Raw genomic sequence first — 8,372 nt, 5'->3', positions numbered from 1 at the left:
CATCGCGCCGGCCGGAGCCGCCCCGGCCTCGCATCCCCTCTTCCCAGGCCGGCGAACCCACTCTGGCGAGCTCCAGCCCGCCGGCGAGCCCGGATCCACCTCGGGAGGCGCGCCCCAATCCAGATGCGCAGTTGCTACAGTAAACCCTAATTCGGGGTAGTTTTTTTCGCCAAGTCCCAGATATTTTTAGTCCAAGTTGCCCTTGTTCGAGGCTCCGTAACTTTGCATCTGTAGCCCCGATTTGGGCATATAGCATATCAAAATGTTCATATCAGAGAGTACATCATTTCATTACATTGCATCATTTTCATTTGAGCTTATCTTGATGCCCGAAATGCTGTTAGAAGAGGGCTACTTGAGTTAATTGTCAGATCTGTTACTCCGTTTAGCACTTTTGTCATTTTTACCATGATTAATGTGTGCATGATATGCCCGTGAGTTCTACATATGTTTTGTTAAGGGTTTTGTCATCTATCCGGAGGTGCAACCCATGTATTTTTAGGATGTGTGTGGTGACTTGTGCAAGCTTGCAAAGTGGTGCACTTGCTAATTCTGTTTTCAAGGACTTACTGATTTCACTGTCCTGGGATTGTTTATCTCACGATGCCATATGTTCATGTTGTTTCCTAGTGATCCGTGCCTCTTTTGAGGATGATCAGTAAGGGAGTTTTGTTAATCTTGTAGTGCTCTATCCATCCATGTCTTTGTTTGCAATTATGGAGCACCCTAGCTTGAGTCAATCGAGCTCTACTTTTGCTTCGTGGTGAATCTGGGCAGATCGTCAACTTGTTTGCGATTTTGCCGATGTTATTATAGTTGATCCGTGCATGCTATGTCATTGTTCTTGCCATGTCTAGCTTGTGTTTTGTGCCTTCTTTATGGGTGTATGCTTGTCTTGCCATGACTTGCACCGTAGTGAGTGCATCGAGCTCGTAAACATGCCTTCGTGAGTTATGTTTCAGCATGTCTCAGTTTTTCACTAAGTCTGAAACTGATTATGTTTTTGCTATGTTCGTGTGCTTGTTAGTATATTTTGTGATCCCTTTTGGCTCAAGGTCACTAAGGGACTTTTGTTAAGCTTGTTGAGTAGCTCCATGCCATATCTTTCTTTGTCATGTTCAGGTCTTGTAGCATGTTGTTTTGTTGCTCCAAAGAGGGCTATATGATCATAAATTCCAGACAAGTGTTAATTTCACTAAGTCTGAGATCTGTTTTACCATTTGCGTTTTTGCCATGCGTGTTTGAACCTGTTAATGGATGAATTGGCCGTAGCTCAGTGCTAGACTTTTGTTAAGCATCTTGTGTGCATCCCTGCCATGTATTTTGTTGCATCTTTGGGTGCTGTAGCATGTTCATCTCGTTGCATTTAGATGCCTACTTGCTGTAAATCGCAGACCGGTGTCATTTTTGAATCGCTTGCCATTTCCAAACCATAACTCCGATTCCGGCGTTCTTTATATCGTTTTCAAGCGATTTCATCTCATCTTTCCAGTGGCACACTTGGTTTTCCAAGTTGAGGCCAGGTTCTTGCATTTCCTGTCATATCTTGCATTTTGCATCCCGCATCGCATCCCGCATAGCATATCATCATTGCATCATATCGCTTGATCCTTGCACGTGGTTGAATGTGTCCTTGTTGCTTGTTTGTCTTGTTTGGGTAGAGCCGAGAGACGAGTTCGCTAACGAGGAGCCCGTTGAGTTTGCTTTTGAGGATCCAGTCAACTCTGACAACTGTGCAGGCAAGATGATCATACCCTCGAAATCACTACTATCTTTGCTATGCTAGTTTGCTCGCTCTTTTGCTATGCCATTGCTACAATGCCTACTACTTGCTTGCAAGCCTCCCAGATTGCCATGTCAAACCTCTAACCCACCATTGTCCTAGCAAATCGTTGATTGGCTATGTTACCGCTTTGCTCAGCCCCTCTTATAGCGTTGCTAGTTGCAGGTGAAGATTGGAGGCCGTTCCTTGTTGGAACATCTTTTATTTACTTGTTGGGATATCATTATATTGCCTTGTTATCTTAATGCATCTATATACTTAGTAAAGGGTGGAAGGCTCGGCCTCTCGCCTAGTGTTTTGTTCCACTCTTGCCGCCCTAGTTTCCATCATATCGGTGTTATGTTCCCGGATTTTTGCGTTCCTTACGCGGTTGGGTTATAATGGGAACCCCTTGATATTTCGCCTTGATTAAAGCTTTTCCAGCAATGCCCAACATTGGTCTTACCATTTGCCACCTAGCCTTTTCTTTCCTTTGGGTTCTGTAGACTCAAGGGTCATCTTATTTTAACCCCCCCGGGCCAGTGCTCCTCTGAGTGTTGGTCCAAACTAGAGCCCCTTGCAGCGCCACCTCGGGGAACCTCGAGGGCTGGTTTTAGTTGTACGAATTGCCTATTTGAGTGTGCCCTGAGAAAGAGATATGTGCAGCTCCTATCGGGATTTGTCGGCACATTCGGGCGGTGTTGCTGGTCTTGTTTTAACCTGTCGAAGTGTCTTGAGTTACCGAGATACCGAGTCTGATCGGAACGTCTTGGGAGGAGGTCTATTCCTTTGTTGACCGTGACAGCTTGTCATGGGCTAAGTTGGGACTCCCCTGCAGGGATTGAACTTTCGAAAGCCGTGCCCACGGTTATGGGCAGATGGGAATTTGTTAATGTCCGGTTGTAGATAACTTGAACCTTAACTTAACTAAAATGAATCAACCGAGTGTGTTACCGTGATGGCCTCTTCTCGGCGGAGTCCAAGAAGTGGACACGGTGTTGGAGTAATGTTTGCTCAGGTTGCTCTTTAGTTTCTCGCTCGCGCTTTGCCTCCTCTTCTCGCTCTCCTTTGCGAATAAGATAGCCACCATACATGCTAGTCACTTGCTGCAGCTCCACTCATATTTTACCTTGCCACACCTATAAGCTTAAATAGTCTTGATCGCGAGGGTGCGAGATTGCTGAGTCCCTGTGGCTCACAGATTACCATTACACCAGATGCAGGGCCTGATGATTCCGCTCCAGGAGACGCATATGAGCTCAAGTGGGAGTTCGACGAAGACTCTCAATGATACTATGTTTCCTTTCCCGATGATCAGTAGTGGTGCCCAGTTGGGGGGGAACGGGACCGTTGTCGCATGTTGGGTTCTCTTTTATTTTGGCGCCGTAGTCGGGCCATGAGTGTTTGGATGGTGTAATGTTATTTATGTACTTGATTGACGTGGCGAGTGTAAGCCAACTATGTTATCTCCCCTTTATTATTTACATTACATGGGATGTTGTGAAGATTGCCTAACTTGCGACATATGCCTTCAATGCGATTATGTCTCTAAGTCGTGCCTCGACACGTGGGAGCTATAGTCGCATCGAGGGTGTTACAAGTTGGTAATCAGAGCCTTCCCCGACCTTAGGAGCCCCATTGCTTGATCGTTTTAGTGGCCGAGTTGTGTCTAGAAAAATGTTTTGGGTCTTTAGGAATTATATATCGGAGAGTTTAGGAATTCCTTTTACTTCCCAGTCTCCCCATCGCTCTAGTAAGGCTTCCTGACGTAGAGTTTTGACTCTTCTCTTCTTAAATTTCACTAATTTTTTTTTAGGATCACGCGGGTATCTTGGAATCGTTCCGATGGTTTTATGATGAGAACATTGACTTGGTGCCTCCTGTCAGGGGTTTAGTGGAAGTGTCCCGGGGAGTAGAGCTCTGAGGTGTTGTCATCATAATTTTAATGTTACAGTTCTGGAATACCTGAGTCTAGTACGCCGACATCGAAAATCTCTTTTTTGCAGTTCGTTGGTGAGATAACCTCGATGCCACCCAGTACTGGGGCGGGAGTTCGGGAGTATCGCCATAACTTGTATAACGGATGCTTTTCGAAGGTTGAGGTAGATGGTTTCCGAAGGTTTCTTGGTTATGTGTTGAAGGATGGATACAGCTGGATGTAGGAATTGCTAGTTTGGGTGAGATATCATGCTTCCCCTGTATCCCCAACACCTGATTGCATAACCGGAAAGGTTCGGGAGTTTCATAGGTGGGAATTCTAGTAGCTCTAGTTTTTCTTCCACGGATATTTGTTTGAGATTGGGATTTCTTACCGATTATTCGTTCTTGATCCATACCTTGTTGATTTATTTCTCTACCTTAATTCTACGTGGCTTCTCAATTTATGGATATGTGATCATTTCAAGAGGAATGCATTCGTTCATTTTGTTCGGATGTGAAGACTATATGTTGCAATTTTCATTCCGTTGGATTTAGCTTCAATATTTATCTGTCAATGTGCTAATGGTGGTCAACCTCTTCAGGATGGCTCCTCCAACGCGCACGACTCTGAATCCTGATCCGCCACCACCTCCACCTCCTCTGGAGGCATGGCAAGCTGTGATGGCCGCAACCAATGCAAACACACAGCTGATCATGCAAATTCTTCAAGAGCGCAATCAAGGCAGTCAAGGGAATCAAGGCAGCAATCAGAGTCACTTTGCTACACTCAACCAGTTCCTTGCTAATGGGCCAAAGACTTTCAGCAATTGTGTTGAGGCAACCGATGCTGACGATTGGCTTGTGGATCTGTGTAAGCATTTCGAGTGCAGTAACGTCAGGCCTGAGGACTTTGTTAAGTTCGCTTCCTTCCAACTCAAAGATCAAGCTACATAATGGTTCCAGCAGTACAAGGATTCCAGAGGAGGACGAATTATCACTTGGGATGATTTCCGTCGAGATTTTCGAGCTCATCATATTCCGCAGAGCGTGGTTGAAAGCAAGCGTGAGGAATTCCGCAATCTGAAGCAAGGCTCTTTGTCTGTCTATGACTACAACAAGTTGTTCCAGAAGCTCGCCCGCTTTGCCAAGCAGGACGTCCCGGATGAGAAGAGCATGATATATCAGTTCAGGGGTGGTCTTAGAGAAGAAATTCAGCTCGCTCTTGTCCTCTTTGAGCCCTTGAGATACGATGAGTTCTACAACATGGCACTGAAGCAAGAGGCTGCTCAGTTGAGGTGTGATGCTTCCAAGAAGCGAGTCAGAGATGTTACTCCTTCTTCCTCTACTCAAGTGGCCAAGCAGCAGAAGTTTTGGCTTCCTCCTCATCCGTTCCGTCAGCCGTATCAGCAGAAGAGCAAAGGTGGCAGTGGTTCTTCCCACCCACCCAACCCTGGCTTTCAGAACAAGACTTCGTCTCAAGCTCCAAGATCGTGTGCTCCGTATCACTGTCCGCTTTCAGAGGTCACGTGCAACAAGTGCCAACAGAAGGGTCACTATGCCAACAAGTGTCTCAACCAGAGGTGTCTTTCTCCTCCTCCTCCTGTCAGATCGGCAAGTTCACCTGTGGTCAAGCATAACCCCAAGCATGCCAAGGTCAATTTGATGAATGCAGCTCAAGCAGAGGACTCGTCAGATGTGATCATGGGTAACCTTCCTGTTAATGATATTCCGCAAAAGTTCTTTTTGACACTGGTGCATCGCATTGTTTCATCTCGAGACCTTTTGCATCTAAGCATGATTTTATTACTCAAGTGTTGCCGAAGCCGTTGGCTATCGTCTCTCCGGCCTGTCAAATGACATCTCGAGTATGCGTTCCGGATGTTACTATCACTTTGGGTGACTATAAGTTCTTGTCCTCTCCAAATGTTCTTGGTGACTCGGATATTGATCTTATTCTCGGAATGGATTGGCTTTCTAAGCACAAGGCTCAGCTTGATTGTGCAGCCAGGCAGATTCAATTGACTCATTCGTCTGAGGATGTAATTGTCTTTGCTGCTCGTGATGATACTATCCGTCTGTTTTCTCTCAATGAGAAGGGTGAATTGGATGCTATCGCTCAAATTCCAGTCGTTTGCGAATATCAAGACGTCTTTCTAGAAGAGCTCCCAGGAATGCCTCCGCACCGGCCAGTTGAATTCGTTATTGATCTTGAGCCTGGCACGGAACCTGTGTGCAAACGTCCTTACAAGCTCGGTCCTGAAGAGTTGAAGGAGCTAAAGAAGCAACTCGATGAGCAAGAGAGAATGGGTCTCATCCGGCCTAGTTCTTCTCCATGGGGTTGTGGTGTTCTTTTTGTAAAGAAGAAGGATGGAACGGACCGACTTTGTGTTGATTACCGTCCAGTGAATAAGAAGACCATCAAGAACAAATACCCACTTCCCAACATCAATGAGTTGTTCGAACAACTCAAAGGTGCCCAAGTATTCTCCAAGCTTGATCTCCGTATGGGTTATCACCAGATTCGCATTCATGAAGAAGATATTCCCAAGACAGCATTCAGAACAAGCTTTGGTTCATATGAATACACTGTCATGTCTTTTGGCCTCGCCAACGCTCCTCCGACGTTCTCTTGTATGATGAACTTCATCTTCAACTCCTACACCAATGACTTCGTTTTGGTCTATCTCGACGACATTCTGGTTTTCTCGAAGAACAAGGAAGATCATGCCAAGCACTTGCGTTTGGTTCTTGATAAGCTCAGAGAACATCAGTTCTACGCCAAGTTCTCCAAGTGTGAATTTTGGCTCGATGAGGTTCTTTATCTTGGTCATATCATCTCTGCCAAGGGCATTTCCGTGAATCCTGAGAAGGTGTCTGCAATTGGGAATTGAGAACCTCCTCAGAATGTGAAGCAACTCCGCAGTTTTCTCGGTCTCGCAAGCTATTGCCGAAGATTCGTTGAAAACTTTTCTAAGATCGCGAAGCCTCTCTCAAATCTTCGTCAGAAGCACGTCAAGTACGTTTGGTCTCCGGAGTGTGATATTGCTTTCAACACTTTGAAAGAGAAGTTGATCACTGCTCCAGTTCTGACTCCACCTGATGAATCCAAGCCGTACGAGGTCTTTTGTGATGCCTCTCTCCAAGGTCTTGGCGCAGTATTGATGCAAGAGAAGAAAGTTGTTGCTTATACATCTTGCCAGTTGAAGCCTAATGGGAAGAACTACCCCACTCATGATCTCGAGTTGGCGGCAGTTGTGCATGCTCTTTTGACTCGGAGACATCTTCTATTGGGAAGAAAAGTGGACATTTTCACTGATCACAAGAGTCTCAAGTACATCTTCACTCAGCCTAATCTCAACCTCAGGCAAACTCGTTGGGTCGAAATGATTCAAGAGTATAATACGAGTATCGAGTATACTCCAGGCAAGGCCAATGTGATTGCTGACGCTTTGAGCAGGAAGGCTTACTGCAACAGTCTGATTCTTAAGCCTTATCAACCCGAGCTTTGTGAAGCTTTCCGCAAACTTAATCTGCAAGTTGTTCCTCAAGGTTTCCTCGCCAACCTTCAAGTCTCTCCTACCTTAGAAGACCAGATTCGCCAAGCCCAGCTTCTTGATGCTATGGTGAAAAAGGTGAAGATTGGAATTGCCAAGAGTCAGTCCAAGTACAAGTGCTACCGCCTTGATGACAAGGACACTCTCTTCTTCGAGGATCGTATTGTTGTGCCCAAAGGTGACCTCCGTAAAGTGATCATGAACGAGGCTCACAATTCTCTCCTCTCCATCCACCCTGGGAGAACGAAGATGTATCAGGACCTTAAGCAAGCTTATTGGTGGACTCGAATGAAGCGCGAGATCGCTCAATTCGTGAATGAATGTGATGTCTGCAGAAGAGTGAAGGCAGAACACCAAAGGCCAGCTGGTCTCCTCCAACCTCTTGCCATTCCAGAATGGAAGTTTGACCACATTGAAATGGACTTCGTGACTGGGTTTCCAAAGTCCAAGCGTGGCAATGATGCTATATTCGTTGTCATCGATAAACTCACCAAAGTGGCTCACTTTCTGCCTATCAAAGAGTCGATCACTGCAGCTCAATTGGCGGAACTCTATACCTCTCGCATTGTCTCTCTGCACGGTATTCCTCAAGTGATCTCTTCAGACCGTGGCAGCATCTTTACCTTGAAGTTTTGGGATTCTTTCCAGAAGGCCATGGGCACCAACATCCGCTTCAGCACAGCTTTCCATCCTCAAACAAGCGGTCAAGTCGAGCGTGTCAACCAGATTCTTGAAGATATGCTCAGGGCTTGTGTGATCTCCTTCGGCATGAAGTGGGAGGATTGTCTTCCTTATGCTGAATTCTCCTACAACAACAGTTTTCAAGCAAGTTCGGGCAAGGCCCCTTTTGAAATTCTGTATGGCAGGAAGTGCCGTACCCCTCTTAACTGGTCTGAAACCGGTGAACGTCAGCTTTTGGGTAATGACTTAATCACAGAAGAAGAAGAAATGTGCAAAGTCATTCGAGATAACCTCAAAGCAGCCCAATCCCGCCAGAAGAGCTACTATGATAGTAAGCACCGTGATTTGGCTTTCGAGATCAGAGATCATGTTTACCTCCGTGTCTCTCCTATGAAAGGTACTCATCGCTTCGGTATCAAAGGGAAGCTTGCCCCTAGATACGTGGGACCTTTCAA

This window comes from Triticum dicoccoides, chromosome 4A (genome assembly GCF_002162155.2).
Source record: "Triticum dicoccoides isolate Atlit2015 ecotype Zavitan chromosome 4A, WEW_v2.0, whole genome shotgun sequence".
NCBI classification, from domain to species: Eukaryota; Viridiplantae; Streptophyta; class Magnoliopsida; order Poales; family Poaceae; genus Triticum; species Triticum dicoccoides.
Note: the sequence above shows the minus strand (reverse complement) of the source record.